Here is a 23,326-nt window from a genome sequence, read left to right as displayed (position 1 = left end):
TAAAAATATGAACCTAACAGAACCTTTACAAAACCCTTACCCCCCCCCCCCAATTGTGTGTGTGTGTGTGTATGTTGGTTTTGTTTTTTGCTTGTGATTTTGGTAAGAATTCCTGCCGTAGAAGAAGGCGCCTTGTGGGCGCTGCCCTCTCTGTATCCTCAGGACAGAGCAGGTCCCGGGGGGTTGGGAACACGGGCCTTCCCCATTTTATGCATTTTTTATGTTTGCTTCTTTTATTCAGCGTTATGGGATTGATCTATATGGTTGCCTGTAGCATATTCGTTGCTGTATAATAATCTATTTTATATCTCTACCCTACATTGGGTTCCTTCCAGTTTTGGGGTATCATTAACAATGATGCAAAGAGTTGTTGATTTTGTATCTTGGTAGGTGTGTACAGACAGTTCTCTAGTGCATATATACCTAGCAATGGAAATGTTGAGTCACAGAATGTATATAGTTTCAACTTTATTAGATAAGGACGAACTATTATTTCTAAGTGATTTGTCCTAGTATAAAAAGACTTTGGAGGGATTCCTGATATTGGTGGTGTGTGTGGTTTTTTTTTGTTTGTTTGTTTTTGTTTTTTTTAAAGGTTGATTTATTTATTTGAGAGAAACCGTGCACATACACAGGCATTCGCTGAGTGGGAGAGGGAGAAGGAGAAAGCGAGTCTTAGGCTGACTCCCTGCTGAATGTAGAGCCCCATGCTGCCAGATCTCACCAACTTGAAATCACCATCTGAACCAAAACCAAGAGCTGGACGCTTTACTGACTGTGTCACCCAGGTGTCCCAATATTGGTGGTTTTCTAAGTTAAGTACTTTCTCATAGATTTTGGTTTTCTTATGAGAATGGTGTAAGGATAATTATATGTAGCCAACATACAGTTCAGAATTTTTTCTACCCAACCTGCTTTGCAGGAGTCTTCTTGAAATAGCAAATCATGACTTAATTTTTTTTTTAAAGTATTTTATTTATTCATCTGACAGACAGAGATCACAAGCAGGCAGAGAGGCAGGCAGAGAGAGAGGAGGAAGCAGGCTCCCTGCCGAGCAGAGAGCCCCATGTGGGGCTCAATCCCAGGACCCTGGGATCATGACCCGAGCTGAAGGCAGAGGCTCTAACCCACTGAGCCACCCAGGTGCCCCCATGACTTAATATTTTACTCTGGTAAATGGAATAGTCTTTGGCAAATTGAAGAGTATGGGAAAGATCTTCGAGGCTAGAAGACATGCCACAGTTTTGTTTAATGCTATGAAGAAAAGGCCAGAGAAAAGAGCTAGAGTGTGTTCAGGATACAAAAAGGTTAGAGGTTTTAAAATGTTGACCTCACATTTTGAAGTGTACTTAAATTTTAATCTCTTTTAAAAAGAGGACTGATTTGGTAGGGTATTCTCATTTGAAAAACTGACAATTCTTTGGCATGAGGCCCAGGTCTCTTTTCAGATTTTGTGTGAAATAGAAAAATGGCAGCCTCCTAGGTTCTATTCATTGGAGGTGGTGTGGGAAAAGTACTAATTTTTCATATAGTAGGAGACTAGATAATAAGAGGGAGTGGATATTCCATGTAACCAACCCATTACCTTCCCAGACGGAAGAATGTCATGAATATTAGGACAATTAGCAGAGCATTACTTTAAAGATACCAGAGAAATTCAATTTAATTTTTCTTGGCCTCCAAATCCATTAGAAATAGGAATTGTTTTTGTTTTTAAATTATATATAGTGAGTCCCTGCTTTTACAATCTGTATTCCTACTGAAAATCAAGATCACGGAAACTTTTGACTTCTGCTCCATCGGTATGAAGATTTTAAAAACTGCTTTTAAAAAACCGTTTCCCCCAGGTTTCTCTGAGACCTGAATTTACAGGGTGCTTGGGAGTTTGCTTTTGTCTCCCAGTATAGCAGAACATGTTTGAGCATGAATGTTTGGGATGTTCAGATCCAAAGCTATGCTGGTTGGCTGAATAGGAAGTTTTCTCTTCTATTCAATTCAATCCAGTGAATATTTAGTGCGTGTCAGCCATGTGCCTGGTCCTAGTAGGTACTGGTGACACAAAGATGAATAAAACAGTTTACAGTCCACTGCGACAGACAGGCATATAAACAATTCACTATAGTGTTGTGTGCTAAGAGGCTGTAATAACAATCTGCAGAAGGTACTTTGGTGCATAGAGGAAAGAACAAATACTTTTTGTGTGGCAGGTGGTGAAGTTTTACATAGTAATGATCTTTGACTTTGTGGATGATCAAATTTAAAATAGGTCATAAAGGTGACTGGGACTTTTAGAGGGAGAAGAAGGAGCATATTTATCAGAGCAAGTTGCATGAACTGGTGAGTTTTTCTTGTTCATCTAGATTATGAATGATCTTTGTGAGATTATGTGTAAAAATTAAAATTTCATGCCAGTTTAGGCTATGATTCCAAGTTTGAAATTTGGTCTTTTTTTTTTTTTTTTTAAACTCACTGGAATACACTTATAACATTTGGTAATCCAGCAGACTCACCTTGAACCCCTCCTGAATGTAAAGATAAGTTCAGGGATAGACTCCAGTCAGTCTTCCTTTCCTCATTCAAGAGATACTTAAGGCCAAATCATCTGTGTTCAGAAGAGTATATGGATAATAAACTTAGTACTAGCTCTATAGGGTGGTGATTTTTAAGACTCCCCCTCATTGTTTCACATGTTTGCAAAACAATTGTTTTGTAAAAAAGTAGTAATAATCTGTACGGTTGAATATAACTATCTGAGAGAAATGAAATAGTGGTGGACATAACCTTACCTAGTTTAGCTCTCACATTTTATAGTAGGAAACTAAGTCCTGATTGGTTAAATGTCTAAAGCTGTGGGCTGGGGTTGGACAAAGAGCAGATGCCATGCAAAGCCTCTGACTGTGCAGGCCCAGCCTTTTTGATACGGTTACTATTCATGGTTTCTGTCTGCCATTGTTTGTCACAGATCAGTCTCACATTTACTGCACTCAAGGTTTAGAAAACTTAGCTGATTAAGCTAAATTGGAGACAGTGTAGTATAAATGAGATTGCGTACGTGACCATACAAGGATTGTGCTGGCAGAGGAGAGATGATAGAGTAGCTGGTAGGCAGTCTGAAAGAAACTGTTGAAGGAATTTGGAACCTCAGAAAGGCACATAGAACCTAATCTGATACACTTAGAGGCAGTAAGACAAAAACATTGAATCAAGTATGGGAGTATGGTGAGAACATTGGTCATGTGGATGTCCGAATAAGCCTATTTTAGGAACAAAGAAAAGGCAAGACAGTAGTTGGCCTAGAATTGAGACTAGTCTTGACTTAGGAACTTTGAGGTATTTTGAGAAAATCATGTGGTGCCAGGACGAGTGGAGAGTAATAGGTAGAATGCAGGATATTTTGACATTATATACTGGTAATGCCATTTGCAAGGGGAATATCCTGGGAAACCTCATTAAATGGTAAAACTGTCATTCTGACCGTCCTTGTAACCAAAGCATCTTTTTCCTCTTTGAGTTCCCGTGGCCATTCTGTAAGATTTCTTTTTTAAGAATATTGATTCCTGGTAAGTGTTCTGTTTCATCCTGGGTTCATCCTCATAATACAGTAGAGTAGTAATTGAGAAAATAGTACCTATCTTTATAGGATATACCCAGGATTTATTTTCAGTCATGATGGTTTCCCATGCTGAGTCATACAAACTGAGTTTTATAAGAGAAACCTTTTTGTTTGAGCTCTAAACCCAGTATTTAGCATATATAGTTTGCACATTGACTTTTCTTCAGTGTTTAATATTACTAAAAGGTGCACTGCAGAGTATTGTTTATTCGGATTATATAGCTTTTTAAATAATTATTATTTTCTAAGTTACTTTATTGAATTTCCAGACTTTTAAGCTTTTTTTTATTTGATTGTTTTAATGGTCTAGGTTTGAATAAGGCCATTTGTACTATCTCACAACTCTCTTCTGCTTAAGTCATCCCAGTCTGGATCTCAGAAGGTGTTCAGTAGTTGTGGTGATGGTGGTGGTGGTATTTTATATGGGGATTTTGTTGTCATAGTTCCAAGAACCACATTCTTAGCATAGCTGGGACAGATAGTGATGCTAACTGTGCAAAGCTTTGTGGGGGAGCCACTCCATCCTTTCCATACGTTTTACCTCTCTGTATGTAAGTATGGCTATTTTAGGATAGGAACAGATATGAAGCAGTTGTGGGAGGGCAGTCTGAGTGAAATAACCTGTCCACTGATTGATCTCTAGGTGTGATTCAGGCAGTAATCAAAAAGGAGGGTTGACGGAAAGTGTGAACAATCATTTACCTCTCTTCCAGTTTAACTGAAAAGGCACAGAGTTGGGCTGGGGTGCTGAACATCATTGACTGACTGCTAAGTACTTCACTGGAATGAAAGAACACTTTCCTTTTTAGAAACATCATGTGTTCCAAACTGGTAAACCTCTACTGCTTCTTAGAAGCTCTGAACCCAGTAGCATCCCATAAGCCTCTTGTCTTCTTACATCCTCAGCTTCTTCTTTGTCTTCCTTCTTTCTCTCTGCTGCTCTTCTTGGATTATCTTTTCCACTGACTTTTCCCCCTCCAACAGTTTGGTAGTATCAGGTGGGAAGAAAAATGGCAATTTGCTCAAATTCTGCTATGCCCCATCTATGAAATGGGTATCCCTGAAGGCAGGAGACATGGATGGCTGTGGATTGTCAGCTTTCCCATTCTGCTGGGAAGGGGAAGGGGTGGCAACAAATGGGGACACATCCCAGAGACTTGAGTATTTTCACTTGAAATGATTTATCATTTGTATGATTTACTAAAAAAAGAAATCATTAGTATCACAAATAAAGGGTGCTAAAAGAAAGTATGCATTCTACTTGATTGCCACCCTTAACACATTTTCCCTCAGTTTGGTTAATAAAGCCCTCTGACAGTTACAGGCTGCTGTTGGTAGGTTTTTTTTTGTTTTGTTTTGTTTTAATCACTTCCTGGTACTCTAATGGTTAACACTTCTGTGAACTTTAAATATTTGACCTGCATAATCAGCTGATGATTATTGTTGTTACTAATATTTACAAGACTCCAAAGTAGTAAGTAGTATAGAAAGCAAATAATACCTTTACCTCATGAACTGAGAAAAAACTATTCATGAAAGTGATGCTTGAGCCAGGGATAAGCCAGCACTCAAGGGAGAAATAAATAAGGGCAGGGAGGAGGAACCCCAGGAAACTTGGCTTGCCATTGGTCATTTTGGGAACACTTAAGTGGTGAGGTATATTTCTTAGAGCTACCTATAATTTTACTTCATTCAGTTACGGTGTATTTATTTAAAGATAATGTGGTTTCATGAAGTCTGTTTCCAGGGACTATAGTTTGAAGCTTCTGTTACCTTAAAAGTATGCTGACTCCCTAAGACTGACCAGCTGGCTACTGTGCTTGTTGTCATTGTGATCAATAAAAACTGCTTTGATTTAGGAGTTATTTATCCTGAGTGTTAACTGCTTAAAACTGCACCGAAGAGGTAGTGTTTGCATTTTGGCTTATGCTCAGTTTGGGAAATTTGAGATTCCTTCCTTAGTCTTTTCAGAAAGCCTGACTAGGAAACTGGCATCAAGGCAGGAATGTTTTAGTTAGATTCAGGAAGTCAGGGTACAAATGTTAGAGTAATTTAGATTGATAGACTAACTAGACTATACTTTTTTTTTTAAAATCATAACTGTGCTTCAAATTATAATCCTATTAAGTACATTTTTTAAAAGTTTGTTCCTATTTCAAGAGACCTGTAATAAGTAGAAGTAATAAAACCTTCTGTGGGTTCTTTTTATTTTCTTTTTATTTCTCCAGTGACCTTAATTTCTCAATTTTATAGTTTTTCAAAAACAAAATTTCACAATGCAATAAAATGCCCCTATGAAAGGAAAGGTGGTTTTAAAAATTCACGTTGGTTACTTTTGTATGCTCTGGGTGTTTGGTGGGAATTTTTTCTTTTGAACTCAGAACTTGACCTTACAGCACAATTAAGTAAATAATTATTTTCATATGAAATCAAGTATTTCTCACTGAGGAAGGATATAATAAATTTAGACTGAACTAATTTACATTTAAAAAATAGTTTAATGCTGACCAGAGTTAGCACTTGATAAGTATACTTTTGATAACTTACAGCTTAGGCTTGTCATAGTGATGGATTTTGGCTAGTCTTCTCTGCTGGAAATACTATATTTAGGTGTGGCTGTTGAGCCTAGGCCCACTTCAGTGTTTTGTATTTAGTACAAACCTACTGTTTTTATTATTTTTGGTCACGGAAATAATTAGAAAGTTGAAGGAAGTACCTTTATGTTGAATTTTTTATACTGTTATACCGAGGTGTGGTAACTAACCCATGGCATTTACTGTAGGAATCTTAAAAAAAAAATCCTATCCTAATATTTGATTTCGAGAGGTTTTTTTTGTTGGTGGTGTGGTTTTTTTTGGTTTGTTTGTTTTGTTTTTTATTTTGGAGAGAGAGAGAACATGAGAGAAGAGAGGTCAGCGGGAGAAGCAGACAGACTCCCTGCTGAGCAGAGAGTCTGATGTGGGACTCAGTCTCCGGACTCCAGGATCATGACCTGAGCCAAAGGCAGGTGCCCCATTTTGAGAGCCTTTTATGAATAACTTGTGGCTTTTAGAAAATGAGGTGCATAAAACATTTCAAAATCTGAAGATGTTTTAATCATAATGTGGCATTAACTTTGGTCTGGTAGTAAGGGGGACAAGGGTATTCAGAATTATGTGCTTTCTGCCCAGGTGGGTTTCTCTTAATTATCTTTTCTAGCATATACAAACTTATTACTTTTGTAGAGGGAAAAATACTTTATTCCAGAATGGTAATAGAGATAATGGAAACAGCTTTTTTAAATGGAGGAAGGGTAGATTTCTTAATGTTAACATTGGACTTTATTAACTAAACTTGCTTTACATTGTAGGCCTCGAATGGGTGACATACTTTCTGCAATTGTTTTTAGAAATGGCTATTTTCTAGGTTTGGAAAATAAAAGTAACCTTTTTTTTTTTTTTTAAAGATTTTATTTTATTTATTTGAGAGAGAGAGACAGTGAGAGAGAGCATGAGCGAGGAGAAGGTCAGAGGGAGAAGCAGACTCCCCATGGAGCCGGGAGCCCGATGTGGGACTCGATCCCGGGACTCCAGGATCACGCCCTGAGCCGGAGGCAGTCGTTTAACCAACTGCGCCACCCAGGCGTCCCTAAAAGTAACCTTTTAAAAAAATATTTATTTTATATGGTGGGGGGAGGGGCAAAGAAGAGGGAAAGAGAGAATCTCCAGCAGACTCCACTGAGCACCAAGCTGGACACTGAGATTAAGACCTGAGACAAAATCAACAGTTGTACGTTTAACCGGCTAAGTCAGCAAGGTGCCTCAGATGTTACCTTTAAGTTTGGAATTTAATAGAGTGAAAAATTAGAGCACTTAATGAATTATGTTTAGTTGGCAGGCTCTTTTATAAGGTAAAACTTAAAAAGATAAACTTCCTCCTAACCCCTTTTATAATTAAATATATGAAAGAATATAATAGGTGTACGAATTATAAAGCAAAACAATAAATTTGTGTACCCACTAATCACCTTAAAAGTATCATATTACTGGTACATTTGGAGCCCTTTATATATTCTTCTCGGACGCCTTTACTTTACTTCCTACTTCCTACCTATGAATAATTTCCTTGGCTTAATATTTTTTCATTTAATATTCTGCCTAAGTCTTTATATACTGTAACTTGAAGTTTTTAGTTTTTCTTCTTCAAAGTAGTACACTTTGAGACTCATCAAAACAGACGTGATTGCATTTTCCCCAGAAATAGGCAATCCTAAACAATCCTAAACAAACAATACTAAAATATGTATAGAAGCACTAAAAACCTCAAATAGTAAAGCATTCTTATGAAAGTAAAGCAGAGTTGGAGCCATATCATGGTCCCTGATTTCAGAATTATAGTAATCAAAATAGTATGGCATAAAAGTATTGGCATAAAAGCAGGCACACTGATAAGTTGAGCAGAATTAGAGAGCCCAGAAATAAACCTACATATATGTCAGTTAATGGCAAAGGAGCCACGAAAATGCAGTGGGGAAAGGATGATCTCTTCAAAAAATGGTGTTGGGAAAACTGGGCAGCCACATGCAAAATAATAAAATACCATACACAAAAATAAAATCTACCAGAGATTTTTGTGTAAGACCTGAAACCATAAGACTAGAAAACATAGGCAGAGTAAGCTCCTTGACATTGGTTTCGGTGATGAGTTTTAGGATCTGACTCTAGAAACAAAAACAACAAAAGCAAAAATAAACAAGTGGGACTATATCAAACTATAAAGCTTTTGCACAGCAAAGGAAATCATTAACAAAATAAAAAAGCAACCTTTTAAAGTGAGAGAAAATATGCAGATCGAATTTTCTGATTTTAAAAATGATAAAAGAATTCATACTAAAAATTTAGTAGCAGAAAAAACTGATTAAAATGGGCAGATGGTATGAATGGACATTTTTTCAAAGAAGACTTAAAAAATGGCTATCAAGTACACAGATCCTCAACATCAGTAATTGCTAGGGAAATGTAAATCAAAACCACTATGAGGTATCACCTCATACCTATTAAAATAACCATTATCAAAAAGACAAAAATTCTTGGCAAGAATGTGGAGGAGAAAAGGGAACCTTTGTGCATGCACTACTGCTAGGAATGTGATTTAGTGCAGCAACTGTGGAAAACACTGTGGAGGTTAGTAAAAAAATTTTAAAAGAACTGATCCAGCAATTCCACTTCTGGGTATTTTTCCAAAGGAAATGAAAGCTAACTTAAAAAGATTCATATTCATTGAAACACAATTTGTTATAGCCAAGATATCTATCTATCTATCTCTCTCTCTCTCTCTCTCTCTCTCTCTCTCTCTCACACACACACACACACACACACGGCATATTCAGTCATAAAAGAGAAATCTTGCCATTGATGATAACGAATGAACTTGGAGGGTATTATGCTAAGTGAACTAAGAGAAAATCAAATATTGTATGGTCTCTTCTATATGTGGAATATAAAAAATAAATCAAGCTTATAGATAAAGAATGTGTTGGTAGTTGTTCAGCGGTGGGGGGAGGTGGGGATTGAGCTAAATGGGTGAAGGGGGTGAAAAGGTACAGACCTCTTATAAATTGAAGAGTCATAGGGATGTAATAAGTAACATGTTGCCCGTGACTGGGTATTTGAGAGTTGGTAGGAGAGTAGAATTTAAGAGTTACCATTACAAGGGAAAAAAAAATTATAACTATGTATGGTTAGAATGTTAACTGGACTTACTGTGACGATTGTTTTGTGGTGTATACAAATATTGAATCATTAGGTTTTACACCTACACCTGAAACTACTATATGTCAGTTATACCTCGGTAAATAAAAGAACAAACTCAGATGGTCTGTAGTCCATTCATTTCCACAGCTGTGTAGTATTGTACCATATGAATATTACTAATCCACTGCTGATGGATATATAGTTGCCAGTTTTCTATTACAAAGCTGCTTTGAACATTATTTCATGTCTCTGACGTACAATTGGCCACACATTTCTCTAGAGTCTTCCTGCCCTTTCTCTTGATATGAAAGCCCTGTTAATCTTTAAATTGTAATATTAGGAATTTATATTAAAGTGGCCCAGAGGATCTTTGTGGCTTAGATATTTGTGACCTGTTTGCTAGGGCCTAGGTAATAACCATACTAAGTAACCATATCAAGTTTAGGGGATTTTTTTTAAACTTTCCTTTTTGAAATAAGTTCGGATTTACAGAAAAGTTGGATAGTACAGAGAATTCCCATTGCTATTTACCTGGCCTCCCCTAATGTTAATGTCTTACGTAACTGCGCTACTTCTATCACAATTTAGTTATTAACATTGGTGCAGTACTTTAAAGTACAGACTTGATTCAGATTTTTCCAGTATTTCTACTAACATCTTTTCTTCTTTGATAATCCAGTCCAGGATACCAAAATGTTTTTATTCATTGTGTTTCCTTCATCTCCCCTAATCTGTGACAGTTTATTGGTCTTTCATGACCTTGCCACTTTTGAAGAGTACTGGGCAGGTGCTTTTGTACAGTGTTCTTCAATTTGAGTTGTTTGATACTTTCCTCATGATTAGATAGAGGCTGTGCATTTTTTGCAAGAATATCACATAAGTAACAGTGTTACACACTGCATCATTTCAGGTGGGTATGTTGATGTCAACATGACTTATTATTGGTCATGCTAACCTTGATCACTTGCTTAAGGTGATATCGGACTCATTTGTCCACTATAAAGCCGCAGGTTGGAGATAGATTTTTTTTATTTTATAGAGATTGAGGCCCAGGGCCAGGGAAGGGGCAGAAGAGGAAGAAGGACAGAATCTCATGCTGACTGAGCACAGAACTCAACACAGATCTCTGTCTCAAGACCCTGAGATGATGACTTGAGCTGAAACCAAGAGTCAGACACTTAACTGACTAAGCCACCCAGGTGCCCCTAAAGCCACAGGTTTTTTGCTTTTCATTACAAAAAAATCACTAAACCCCAAGCCACATTCAGGAGGAGGAGAATTAAACTCCACCTATTGGAGGGAGGAGTATCAAAGAATTTGTGGATATATGCTAAAACCACCATAGTTATGTATCTGGAGGGGAAATACTTTGAGATTGTGCAAATATATTCTTTTTAAGGCTTTACCCACTAATTTTATCATTGTCAGTGTATCATGCCTGCACCAAATATTGCTGGAGTTGTTCTAAGTATGGTTTTTATTTTCTTCAGTCCTTTTACATTATTAGTTAGAATTCTTCTGTAGAGAAGATGTGTCCCTTTTCCACTTACTTATTTATTCAATAATGTATATCGGTATGGACTCACATGAGTTATATAATCTAGGGTTATTCATTTTGTTGCTCAAACAGTTGCAGCCAGGCTAAGAGAACTCTTTCAGGATGGGACAGTTTGCTCAATTTTGTCTAAGCACTTCCTTTCTGGCACTATTAGTATTTTCTTCTTCCTGGGCTTAGAATCAGCTATTTTTCTAAGAAGCTTTGCTTCCTTTTATTGGAGAATGGTATTTAGAAACCAAGATCTGGTTTTTCTCTTGAAAAAAGATCATAGCTTGGGCCGCAGGGCTCTGCTCAGTTGTTAAGCGTTAAGTGTCTGCCTTCGGCTCACGTCATGATCCCAGGCTTCTTGGATGGAGTCCCTCATTGGACTCCCTGTCCTGCAGGAAGCCTGTTTCTCCCTCTCCCACTGCTTGTGTTCCCTCTCTCACTGTGTCTTTCTCTGTCAAAGAAATAAATGAAATATTTTTAAAAAAAATCATAGAGCCTTCATATGTTATTAGTGTATGTTTATCTAAAAAGTGATTTTTTTTTTTCTGAGAGAAAGTGAGATTTGTGTGGTGACTGATAGATAAATAAGTTCACTTTCATTACTGCTGGCAGTAGTGATTAAAGTAATCAGACATGCAGTTACAGCATGTGTTTCTAGTAATGAGAAGTACTTTAAGAATTTACCTTTTTGAGTTTATGGCACTTTTATGGAAAGAAGTACTGTATTTATTTTCTCTAATTAATCTAATTAATTAATTAATTAATTAATCTGATTAATTTCTCTCATTCTCTCTGTGGGATACAGTTGAGAACAAACGGGGACAAAAGGTGGGCTTTTGAAGCTACCAAGCTAAATCCACCAATTATCAAGACTCAAGATTAAGCACTTACCTCACAGAAGAAAACCTCAGGCCTTTATTCAGAGGTCATTTACTCTTACTTATACACAGCTCTAAAAACAATGGTTATCTAGTTTCCAAACTCCTAGAGGATATAAACCAGCATTTTAGAAGAACTTGGGGGGGGGTGAAAGTGGGGATGCAACTATTAAGATAAATGGAAGCATGAGAAAGGGGCACCTGATTTCTGCAAGGAAGGAGAGAGAAAAAGAGCCTGAGCAGGCTCTAGGCCAGCGGGGCAGTTGCCCTTAGCTCTTCAGCTAAAGGGCCAGTAACCTTGCTGAGCAAGGCCTTGACGGCATTATTGGGAGGACGTAGCCTAGTAAATGTTCGTGATGGTAATCTTGAGCCATCAAGCAAGTATTAAATTAGATTTTTTGATACTGTTCAAGGAGTTTAGGAAGTGTTGATACATTTTTGAGAGATTTTCATCAACCTGGTAAAATGAAAATGCTGATTTAGGGAATCAGTCTTCCTTTCCTCAGTTTTTCCGGCTGAAACTTTTGTTCTGAGAAATTATTAAGAGCCAAAGTTTTTGAGCATACGAGAACTACTGTTTTAGTGGGGCCACGAGCATGAAAATTGGTTACTCATTTAATCTGATTATGCCATAGTTTAGTCTTTTAAGGTATCAACTCTTCATTTCTGGTTTTCTCCCTTAAACATACATTATATCATTAAGTATGGCTGTCATTTTTATATCAGGAGAATTCAGTTTCCTAGGAAGATTTAATGTATCAGAGGCATTCTCAAAAAGAAAGAGTGAATACAATTTTTATATATTTATTTAGGAAAAACCCCAAAATTTCTTTGAGGGAGAATCATTAAAAGAGAATAAAGAGAATAAAGTAGGATTCTTTAGTGTTTTAGAAAATAATTTAAGGCTAATATTTCTCTGGCCTGCCTAGATTTTTCATTTTCTTGTTTAACAAAATGCTGAATTTTGATTTTTTTTTTTTTTTTTTTTAAAAAGGTCAGCTTAGACTTGTACGCCTAGTAGACTTGCAGCACTGTCTCCAGAGGAAGAAAGGATTTCTAGGCTCAGAGTAACTCCATATATCCCCAGTTTGTTTATAACCCCCGGTGGAGTTTGGTGTTGCTGGGAATATAGCTGACCCAGAAGAGATTCTCTTTTTAGCCTTTTCCAAATGGAGTAAAGGATAAGGGAATGAGGGAAGGTACAAATGTGTTTAGCAGAGGTTGAAAGTGTGGAAAGAATTTGAAAGAACAAATGTTAAGAGAGGGAGAGAAGTAAAAGAAAAGGACCAGGTAGACTAGTAAAAGATACTAATGCAGCTGTCATTTATCATGCCTTTATACCTCTATTTTACAGTCCTAACATTTGTAGGTTTCTGAAGCAGGGAAATAGGTTTCTGTTTTACAATTTCTCACTACCTTTCTACGTGAAAAAGGCAAATTTATGTCAACCTTGAATAGCAGGCTTCATACTCTTCTGGGAAGTTAGTTTGAATTATGATGAAACATTTGTTAAGCTAATGTATTTGATTTACAAATGTATGGCCATTTGCCTTCGCCTCAAAATTCCAGAATTTGAAAACGGCTGTGTAGTTCATTCCTCGGGTTTTTTGTTTTTGTTTTATACTGTGGTGTTTCATTTCCCAGTATATCCAATATATTTGTATTTTAGTTAGCATTTATAAACCTATTAATTCTGATTGATTAAAGTAGCTTTTATAAACATATTAATTCTGATTGATGAAAGACTAGACCAGGTACCTTTGGAGTGGTCTCTTACGTTGTTGAAGTATTATACTTTTGTCTGCATTTAATATGTGTATTTATGATGTAATAGAGTTGTCATCAGTCATTGGATCATATATATGATGTCCTTTTTTGGGTCATTTTTCTCCTTTAATTCCCATTAAAAACCTCTTCTAGAATTATTCTTGTTTTGTCATTTGATGCCCAGTATTATGTGAGCTGTATGTAAATTTGAAGTCTCCTATTTTTATGAATGGGTAATAGAGCCTCTTGAGCCTGAGTAAGTTTGGTTACCTCCAAGTAAGTGGATACTTGTATTCCAGTTGCTTCTAAACGCCTTAAAAATGAACCAAATATACATAGTAAATACAATTAAATTCTTTTTAAAAAAAGATTGTTATTTATTTATTTGACAGAGATCACAAGTAGGCAGAGAGGCAGGCAGAGAGAGAGGGAGAGAGGAAGCAGGCCTCCTGCTGAGCAGAGAGCCCGATGTGGGGCTCGATGTGGGGCTCGATCCCAGGACCCGATGCGGGACTTGATCTGAGGACCCTGAGATCATGACCTGAGCTGAAGGCAGAGGCTTAACCCACTGAGCCACCCAGGCACCCCCAATTAAATTCTTAAAAAACACCCCAAAAAACCAAGTTCCTGTAAGTCCACTGTAAACCACAGAAAAAAATAATTTGAGGTGAAAGTCTGGATTTTCATTAGCTGTTTTGAATGTGAGTATACATATTTTCAACGTGAGAGAGAGAGAGAAGAGTGTGTGTGTGTATAAAATGTAAAGCTTAGAATTTGAGGGTTTGTAAGGAGATCTACTAGGATGCCCTTTAAATAAATAAATGAAGAGAATAGATTTTGAACTCTGAAACACTCAGCATAATATCTCTTGCTCTTTTTTAGGTACTGAAAGGATCCCACCCCCCCAAAGTAAGGGACCACTGCTTTAGTCCTTTTAGCCTCTTTTTGCAGATATGAAAACGAGGCCAGTGACTGAAGGTCAAATAGCTAATTAGTGGCAGAGCTGGGATTAAAACTCAAGTCTCTTTCCCAGGTCACTTTTTTTTTTTTTTTTTAAAGATTTTATTTATTTATTTGACAGAGAGAGATCACAAGTAGGCAGAGAGGCAGGCAGAGAGAGAGAGAGGAGGAAGCAGGCTCCCTGCTGAGCAGACAGCCCGATGTGGGACTCGATCCCAGGACCCTGAGATCATGACCTGAGCTGAAGGCAGCGGCTTAACCCACTGAGCGACCCAGGTGCCCCTCCCAGGTCACTTCTTAATTCAATTATACGGACAATCCTTAGGCACATTATTTTGATTCTGAAAAACACATTAATCTACTATATACATAATTGGTACTTAATTAGCACTCTTAAATATTTGAAGACATTTGGGTTTACATTTCTTATTTAAAATGAATGGTATTCAAAAATTTGGGACAGGAGTTCTGTTTTCTATTTTAAATTATTAATTTTTTAAAAAGATCCTAATGTTTGGTAACACAAGATCATATTATAAGGTTTTTTTTTTTTTTTTTTTTGAAGATTTTATTTATTTATTTGACAGAGATCACAAGTAGGCAGAGGCAGGCAGAGACAGATGAGGAAACAGACTCACCGCTGAACAGAGAGCCCTATGTGGGGCTCAATCCCAGGACCCTGAGATCATGACCTGAGCTGAAGGCAGAGGCTTAACCCACTGAACCACACAGGCACCCCTAGATCACATTATTCATAAACCATTTTATTTAACAGTTATTTGATGTTGAGAGGAAAATTGTGGTTGGAGCTCTGGGCCAATACCTGTATTTTTCTGATTCTTTCTTTAATGTTAACGAATACTACATCCCAACAGAAATACTTTCCTCGTCTAAAAGGGAATCTTCTCTTTATGTGTATTATAAATACTTTGTTTTCAGAAGAAATAAATACAATCAAGTTGTTATTTAAAATACTGTATATTTGGGGCGCCTGGGTGACTCGGTGAGTTTAGCCGCTGCCTTCGGCTCAGGTCATGATCTCAGGGTCCTGGGATGGAGTCCCACATTGGGCTTTCCGCTCAGCAGGGAGCCTGCTTGCTTCTCTCTCTCTCTCTCTCTCTGCCTGCCTCTCTGCCTACTTGTGATCTCTCTGTCAAATAAATAAATAAAATCTTAAAAAAAAATAAAATACTGTATATTTATTCTTAGTGTCACTTTTGTGAGATTTTGAAAAAGTCACACTTAAACAGGGTAATTATCTATAGTAAGAATTTAATTCTAACTACTCCTTCGCATACCCTTCCTGTATGATAAGGCACATAGATCATTTATTTTCAGACTTTGCTCTCTTGCAGCTTTTCATACCAGAGCAATTCCGTATAGAGTATTCAGATTTCATTTAACCTTTCTACTAAATAAAATTTTTATATTTTCATTATTTATTCGCCACTCAAATACTGATCATATGATATATGCCAGATGCTGTTCTATGTACTTAGGCATACCATCAAGATCTTAACAGTCCCTCCTTCATTGGACACCATGTACTGTTCCTTTGTATTATGGAATAGACTCTAGTGCAGGATTTGCATGTTGGACTCTCTCGGGTCTTCTCTCAAATAGATATGTGAGCTTTGCCACTCATGTTTCTAGGATTTGGAGGTAAAATATTGTAAACACTTTCCTTGACCGTTATTGGTTGAGAGTGTCTGGTATTCTGGTTCATTGAATATTAATAGATACTTCTAGTTGGGAGAATGCCAGATGAACTTTTAAATCTCAAATTCTAGTGCAGATAACAAAGTTGGTGTGCTTTCTTTTGTATTGCCTTATATGAAGATTGACTTTCAACAATAAGCTTACTTTTCTCAATAAATAATTAGTACTTTAATGGTAGAAGGGAAGTATTGTTGATGAGACATTTCCAGCCTTGAAGCTACTCACATCTGAGTTGTTTTAAACTCTTGGAGAAAAGTGACAAAAAGCCTGTCAATTGGCTCATGTTGATACACGATTCTAAACTCTCAGTTGAGCCTTTACTTGAGCAATCCTACTGCTTTCCTTGAAATACATGTTTTCTCTTCTTTTTTTCCTTTTTTCCCTTTTCCTATTGCTGTTCTAGACCTGATACTACCATTCTTCCTTAAAGTTCTAATAAATAGGGGCGCCTGGGTCACTCAGTGGGTTAAAGCCTCTGCCTTTGGCTCAGGTCATGATCTTGGGATACTGGGATCGAGCCCGGCATCAGGTTCTCTGCTGGGCAGGGAGCCTGCTTTCCCCTCCTCTGCCTGCCTCTTTGCCTACTTGTGATCTCTGTCAAAATAAATAAATAAATCTTAAAAAATACATATAAAGGTCTATAGTGGTGCCTGGGTGGTGCATAGTCTTGGTTTCTGCTCAGGTTGTAATCTTAGGGTTGTGACATTGAGCCCCGAGTTGGGCTCTGTGCTCAGTGCAGAGTCTGCTGTATGCTCTCTCTTCCTCTCCCTGCTGTGCTCACACACACACTCTCTCTTTTTCGCTCTCTCCAAAATACATAAATCTTTTTAAAAAAGTGAAGTTCTAGTAAATAAAGTTCAGTAGGACTCTGCTTATTATGTAAGTTCTCAGAGCTTTTACCATTCTGAGGTACATTCTCAGTCTCCAGAAGGGTGATGCTGGATGCCACTTAATCCAAACTTGTATGACATTATGGAACACCATCCTCCCCTCTTCCCTTTCGAGGAATACCTGTTGATGTATATAGAACTCAGTTTGGAAAATGGGGGTCTGTACTCTGTTTTTCTTCTTGCTTATTTCTCAATACAGCTTTGATCTGACTTCTTAGGTATCAATGGCCTAATAATCCAGTGAATTCTCAGAACTGGACCCCATGTGTTATTCATGGATACTTCTCTGGAGCCTTGTACATTACCTGTTACCAAGTGAGGGGATTAGGGAAGTGATTGTTGAATTGTATAGTCACTCATGTTCATAATTAGTGGATGGGAAGGGAAAGAATACTGCCATTTAGGTGGTGAAGGCAGACAAGATGATTTGATGCATTAATTTCATTTCATTTTTAATGGACTTTCATGTTTATTTTTCTATATCACAGATTTTTTATAAACTTAACCTATATTTATGCAGTCATAGAATTTTTTAGATTAAATTTGGTTCCTAGATATAGAACACAAAAAGCTATCATGCATTAAGAATATCAGTTGTAGGGGTGCCTATGTGGCTCATTTGGTTAAGTGTCTGCCTTCAGCTCAGGTCATGATCTCTGCATCTGGGATCGAGCCCCATGTCAGGTTCCTGGCTCATCAGGAAGTCTTCTTCTCCCTCTGCCCCTCCCTGCTGCTTATGCTCTCTCTCTCTGTGCCTCTCTGTCTTAAATAAAATCTTAAAAAAGAATATCCTTTGTAGGCAGATGGTTAAAACTTATGTAGGTAAAAATTAAGTGTTTACTTTTATATTGAATTTCAGTGTTTATAAAAATTCTCCCCCCATGCCAGTGTGTTACGTATTATACATAACTACAGCAATAACAGTATTTACCCTTTTTTCCTCTCCTTCCCTGGGCCATAACTTCGATGTGCTTTGAGAAGACCCTTGCTTCAACTCTGTGGCAGCCAGGGCAAGTCAAAGGTCTTGTGCGAGTTAGTGTGACAATGACCCCCTTTGTCTTGTCATGAATACTCTCCATTATTGCTGTCTACCTTCCTAATTTTCTAGAAATCGTCTAATATAATCTATTTTCCTTATTTAATGCAATAGAAAAGAAAAAAGAACAAGAAATAAGATACGAAGCAACTTGCCCATGGGGCAGACATTAGATAATGGCTGAGATTAGAACCAGGAGCCCAGTCTCTCTCTGCCTTGTTTACCTTGAGTGCTGTAATCCATCTTCTTCTCTGTAAAGTGGCTGAATCGCACCAGAGGACTGGGCATCTGTGAGTTTAAGAGAACTTTAGAGTGTCCTGTTGGTAAAATTAGGCTGGGCCAGACAGTAGGGCAGAGCCTCACTGATGATGACTGTAAGTGTTTATACTTGGTGTGTGGTCATTACCAGGCTTCCAGAACATGTGTTGGACATAATTTATATGGCATATTTTTTCCCTCAAGAAGACTGAGCACCTTTTTGATTTTACTAAAAGCACTTTTGTATCTCTTAAATAATTTATATTCACTGTAGAAACTTTAGGAAGAGCACTTCCCCCACGCCCCCCCCCAAAAATCCATAATCACACTGAGCCAAGATATGAGTAGGAATATCTTAGTAAATTTCATCTGCATCCTTTAACAGGTGATTGGTCTCTTTGCTTATCTTTTATTACTATATACTAAAGGGAAAAAAATGTACCACTTAGCCAAGGTATAAACGCCATCTACTCACTGCTCTTAAAGGCATACACATAGAACAGAGAAGATTTTCTTCTCAGCTCGATCTCCATATACAGGGAAATAACAATACTTACAGCCCTGGCAAGCCCTAGTGTTCCTTGGGATTCTTTGAAGAGACCAGAAGCTCTAACTTCACTCTGCTCATCAGGCCATAAATTAACTGGGAATGAAAAGCTGTGGTCACTTTTTCTTCCACAATAAGAACTGCAAGTTTCCTTATGGTTGCATCCAACTTTAAGTTAGTTTCCAGCTCAGTGACAAGATGGACTTGAGCTGTGAAACTAATTTTAAGTACCTTTACACGGAAGGTAAACATTAGAGATAAAAAAGGTGTTACACATTTTGGAAGAGAGATCTTTAAAGGTAGGAGTGAAAAATTGCTTAATGAAACTAGGAAGTTATTTTGAGACAAACTTAAGTCTTCTAATTTTCCTTCCGTTTGGAATCAATTCACATTTTAAGAATGTGTTATATAAAAGGTGGACAAATTTTTTAAAAATGATAGTTCCATTAATTTGTAAATATGAATATATTAGAGTAGAATTACTACAATAACAACAACCTTTGTCCATTATTGTAATGGAAATGCTAGCATGCTCCTGGGAGCTTGGCATTTTCAACAGCTTACACGCTCTCGCCAAAAGTCTAGGGTTTTGGTACACATTGAATGTGCCAAGCTTCCAGGAGCATTATATTTCCATTACAATCATGATGATAGCTGGCATTCCATACAAGGAATACTTGTGGTGGTTAACATATATTGTCAGTTCTGTTCCTTACAGCAGTCCTGGAAGATAGGTATTATTAATCCCTTTTAACAGATGAAAAAAAAAATCAAGGCTAAGTGACTTGTCTGAGGTTATTTAATGCAGATGTGTTTAATTGGAAGGAAAAAAAAATTTTTTTTTTTAAAGATTTTATTTATTTATTTGTCAGAGAGAGAGCACAGGCAGAGTGGCAGGCAGAGTCAGAGGGAGAGGCAGGCTCCCTGCGGGGCAAGGAGCCCGATGTGGGACTCGATCCCAGGACGCTGGGATCATGACCTGAGCCGAAGGCAGCTGCTTAACCCACTGAGCCACCCAATTGGTTGTTTTGAATACACAAAGAATCATCAGTTATGAGGAATCCATGGGACATTGTGAAATGATCTTTTAGTAAAAGTAAATATCCTTTTTAATTTTTAAGTTTTAATTTAGATTTTGAATGAAGGCTTTTCTTTTCTTTTTTTTTTTTTTGAAGTGAAGAAAAGGGTGGAATTTAATCTTTATTTACAGGACACTGCAAGAGAGGAGAGTCCACATAGAAATAAGAAACCCACTGGCAGGAAGAGCTTCATACAGTTTTTACAGTTTGGAACTGGTCAAGTAGAGTTTTGTTGTAAAAAGTGCTACAATACAAAACACATTTAAAAAGAGTTCTTAGTAGAGAAACAGTAAGACAAACTTCTGCCAAACAAAGCACACCACAAACAACTTTCTGCGTCAGCTGTACAAGCTAAAAGTTAAAGGTCCCAGCAGTGCCATCCTGAACCTGGAACGTATAGCCTTCAGAGGAAGTTTCTGGCACAACATTCTGATCTTCCTCTTCCTCTACAGAGAAATACTTCTCAATCAAGTTTAATGAAGCTTTGTACACAGACTCATTTTCATGGTTTTGTAGAGCCTCAATTTTGTCCAAACCTCCACATTCTTCAATCATTATACTAAGTTTCTCAATTTCACCTAGTTTCTCAGCAGCCTGAAAGATGTTGGAAATGGCATCCAGAATGACCAGAATAATTTTGGTATCCTTCGCAGTTAAGAGGTTCATCAATGGTTCTATTATGCCACAATGGACGAGGTATACAATCTGTTCAACTGTCCCACCACTTGTATAGTTGGTCACAGCCCAGACAGCTTCCTTTTGTGTCTTAAAGTCTGCCTTAGAGAGAATACCAACGAGGAACAGGACTAATCCGTGATTCACAACTTGCTGTATCTGGTCCTGGCGGCCAGCTGTGATGTTTGACGTTGTCCACGTGGCTTCCTTCTGAATATTAGTTTTGGGGTTCGTTAGCCGGCTGGGAAAGATAGCAAGCGCTCCTACGTCTATTACAACCTGAGTCTGTTCATCTGTACCAGTGACAATATTTCCTATGGCTCTTAGCGCAGGAGTCACAATGGGCAATTCAGTAGCTCCTAGAAGCTTCACAAGCTGGGGCACAACTCCTGTTTTCACGACCATTTCAATCCGTTCGTTTGGACCATCCATCAGGTAGGAGATGGCCCAGCAGGTATCTGCCAAGACCTCTGGATCATCGTGATGCAGGAGACGAACTAAGGTAGGAAGAATCTGCTCAATGGCCTCTAGCGGGGGTGCGGGGTTCTTGTTGCGACAAAGGTTTGGAAGTGTCCAAGTAAGGTTACGTAAGTAGCCACATGCTAACGATGACATATCAGGAACCGCGAGGAGAGCCAGAAGCGGATCAACTGCACCGTACTTGATGACCAAGTCTCGAAAAATGGAACCGTCCCCTACAATGTTTCCTAGAGCCCACACAGCCTGTTCGCTGATGTGGGCATGTGAAGATGCCAACAGGGAAATGAACGCTGGGATCGCGCCTCCATCGACCACAGCCTTGGTCTGTTCTGGGGTCCCAGAAGCAATGTTGGTGAGAGCCCAAGCGGATTCAAACTGAATGGGACTGCAATCAGTTCTGCCCAAGAAAGACACAAACCAGCCCGAATTATGTTGTCTATGGGGGGCTGCTTTTCCCGAGAAAGCATTTTCCTAGCAGCTTGAGTAGCCTGGAGCTGGCTTTCCAAATTGTTGCTATTTATGCCCTTGACAATGTCATCAACTGACCAATTTACAGTGCCCTGGTTGTTGCGGTTTTCCTGCAGTGGAGAGGTAGCATCATCGGGAAATGAGCTTAGATTTCTCCTTTTCAGCATCTGGTCATCCTTCTTCGCTTTCCTCAGCTCCACATTAACTTCTATTCGATGCCGCCTCATTTCTGTACTGTCTTTCCCCTTGTTCTTGAATCTGTTAAGGCGGGCAGCTGGTGAATTAGCATTCTCGTTGGTGGACATGGTTATGAGACAAAGGGAGAAAGCTACACGGCCGGCTCAGGCTTCCACGGGAGGCGGTCCGGGACGCGCAGGCTGCAGGTCAACTGCCCTCAAAACGTCCACCACGAATAACCCCAAAGACGGTGTCGAATGAAGGCTTTTCTTAAAGTAGGATGTTGTAGTTATAAGTATTAACAATTAGGATAGTAGTACATTTTTTTGTTACACTGGAATTTTAAAAAAAATTTTTCTTTCTTAAATGCTGAGACCAATTTAATATCCCATACCTGACTTTGTGAACTGGGGAGCATATAGGTTACATAATAAGCTAGAAATGGTCTACATTCTTTATAATGACAAGGTATATATTCTTTCCTGTTCTATTTACTTTGCTCACTTAAGTGTATTTTGACTAGAAAAGACTTGTTTAGGCTATAATTCTAATCATCTCCATCATTGGTTCCCCAGGCCAGCAGCAACAGCAGCAGCATCTCTTGGGATCATAAAATGGGGCCCAACAATCTCTAGGATAACAAGTTCTCCAGGTGATTCTGATGCACATTTCAAATCGAGAAGCCCCATTCTATATGTCCCACATACCAAGAGCCTAAGAGGATTTGTGCATTCTTTCATCTAACAAATGCTTCTTAAGTTTGCTTCAGGGTAGTCCTCTGTGATGGAAATGCCATAGATCCTGCTGTCTTAGATGATGTCACAGACCTCTGTTGCTAGTTTAATGCAGTGTAAGAGGGGAGTGGACTCTTAAATTAGAGATAACTGTTAGTTAAGTTTAAAATATCCTGGGCTTGGGGCCAAAGCTTTTAGTTATTTGTGACTTTTGCAGGGCAGGGCAAGCACGGCTTGAAGAGCCCCATCACTTCCTTCACTGACACAGTTACAAAGGGCCAGTCTTGTCTGGGAGTTGTTGTGGATCTTTGGGCTACAGAGATAAAAGACAGTGCCCTGCCTCCAAGGGTCTTAAACCTTAACCGGCTTACTGTCTGGATCTGTTAGTTTGCCTCCTTTCATCCCTTTAGATCATTTATGTGTTGGTGTGGAGAGTTTTTACATGTGCATATTTATCACTTAGGTTATAGAAACCCATGTTCCTAACAGTTTTTCAGAGCCCTCCTTATTAATTCAGAGTGTCTTTTACTGCTACCTCTCAGAGACAACCTCAGCTTGTAAAAAGGGGAGTATGATCATAGCCTACTTTGCAGGATGGTTGCGAGAGCTAAGTGTGTCCTAGTCTGGGCCTTGGGCATTAGGAATTGGGTTAGGGCCAAGATGTGGGGGCTCATGCTGGGATTGAGGGCTTGGGCCCAGAGCTTCAGGGTGTGGGTGGAGAATTTTGACCACTGAAGCTTGCGTTCTCCCCTCCTTGTTCTGAGTAC

The 23,326-nt window shown here is 38.3% G+C and overlaps 1 protein-coding gene and 1 pseudogene across 1 annotated transcript in view; one reads left to right on the top strand and one right to left on the bottom strand.

Moving 5' to 3' along the window:
• ZSWIM6 (zinc finger SWIM-type containing 6) overlaps window positions 1-23,326 on the top strand; it is a 199,584-nt gene that overhangs the window by 98,067 nt on the left and 78,191 nt on the right. The gene's annotated exons all lie outside the window — the stretch shown is intronic.
• On the bottom strand, window positions 20,124-22,029 carry LOC122889161 (annotated as a pseudogene).

Source organism: Neovison vison, chromosome 1, assembly GCF_020171115.1.
Source record: "Neovison vison isolate M4711 chromosome 1, ASM_NN_V1, whole genome shotgun sequence".
Classification (NCBI taxonomy): Eukaryota; Metazoa; Chordata; class Mammalia; order Carnivora; family Mustelidae; genus Neogale; species Neogale vison.
This window is presented reverse-complemented; position numbering and strand designations above follow the sequence as displayed.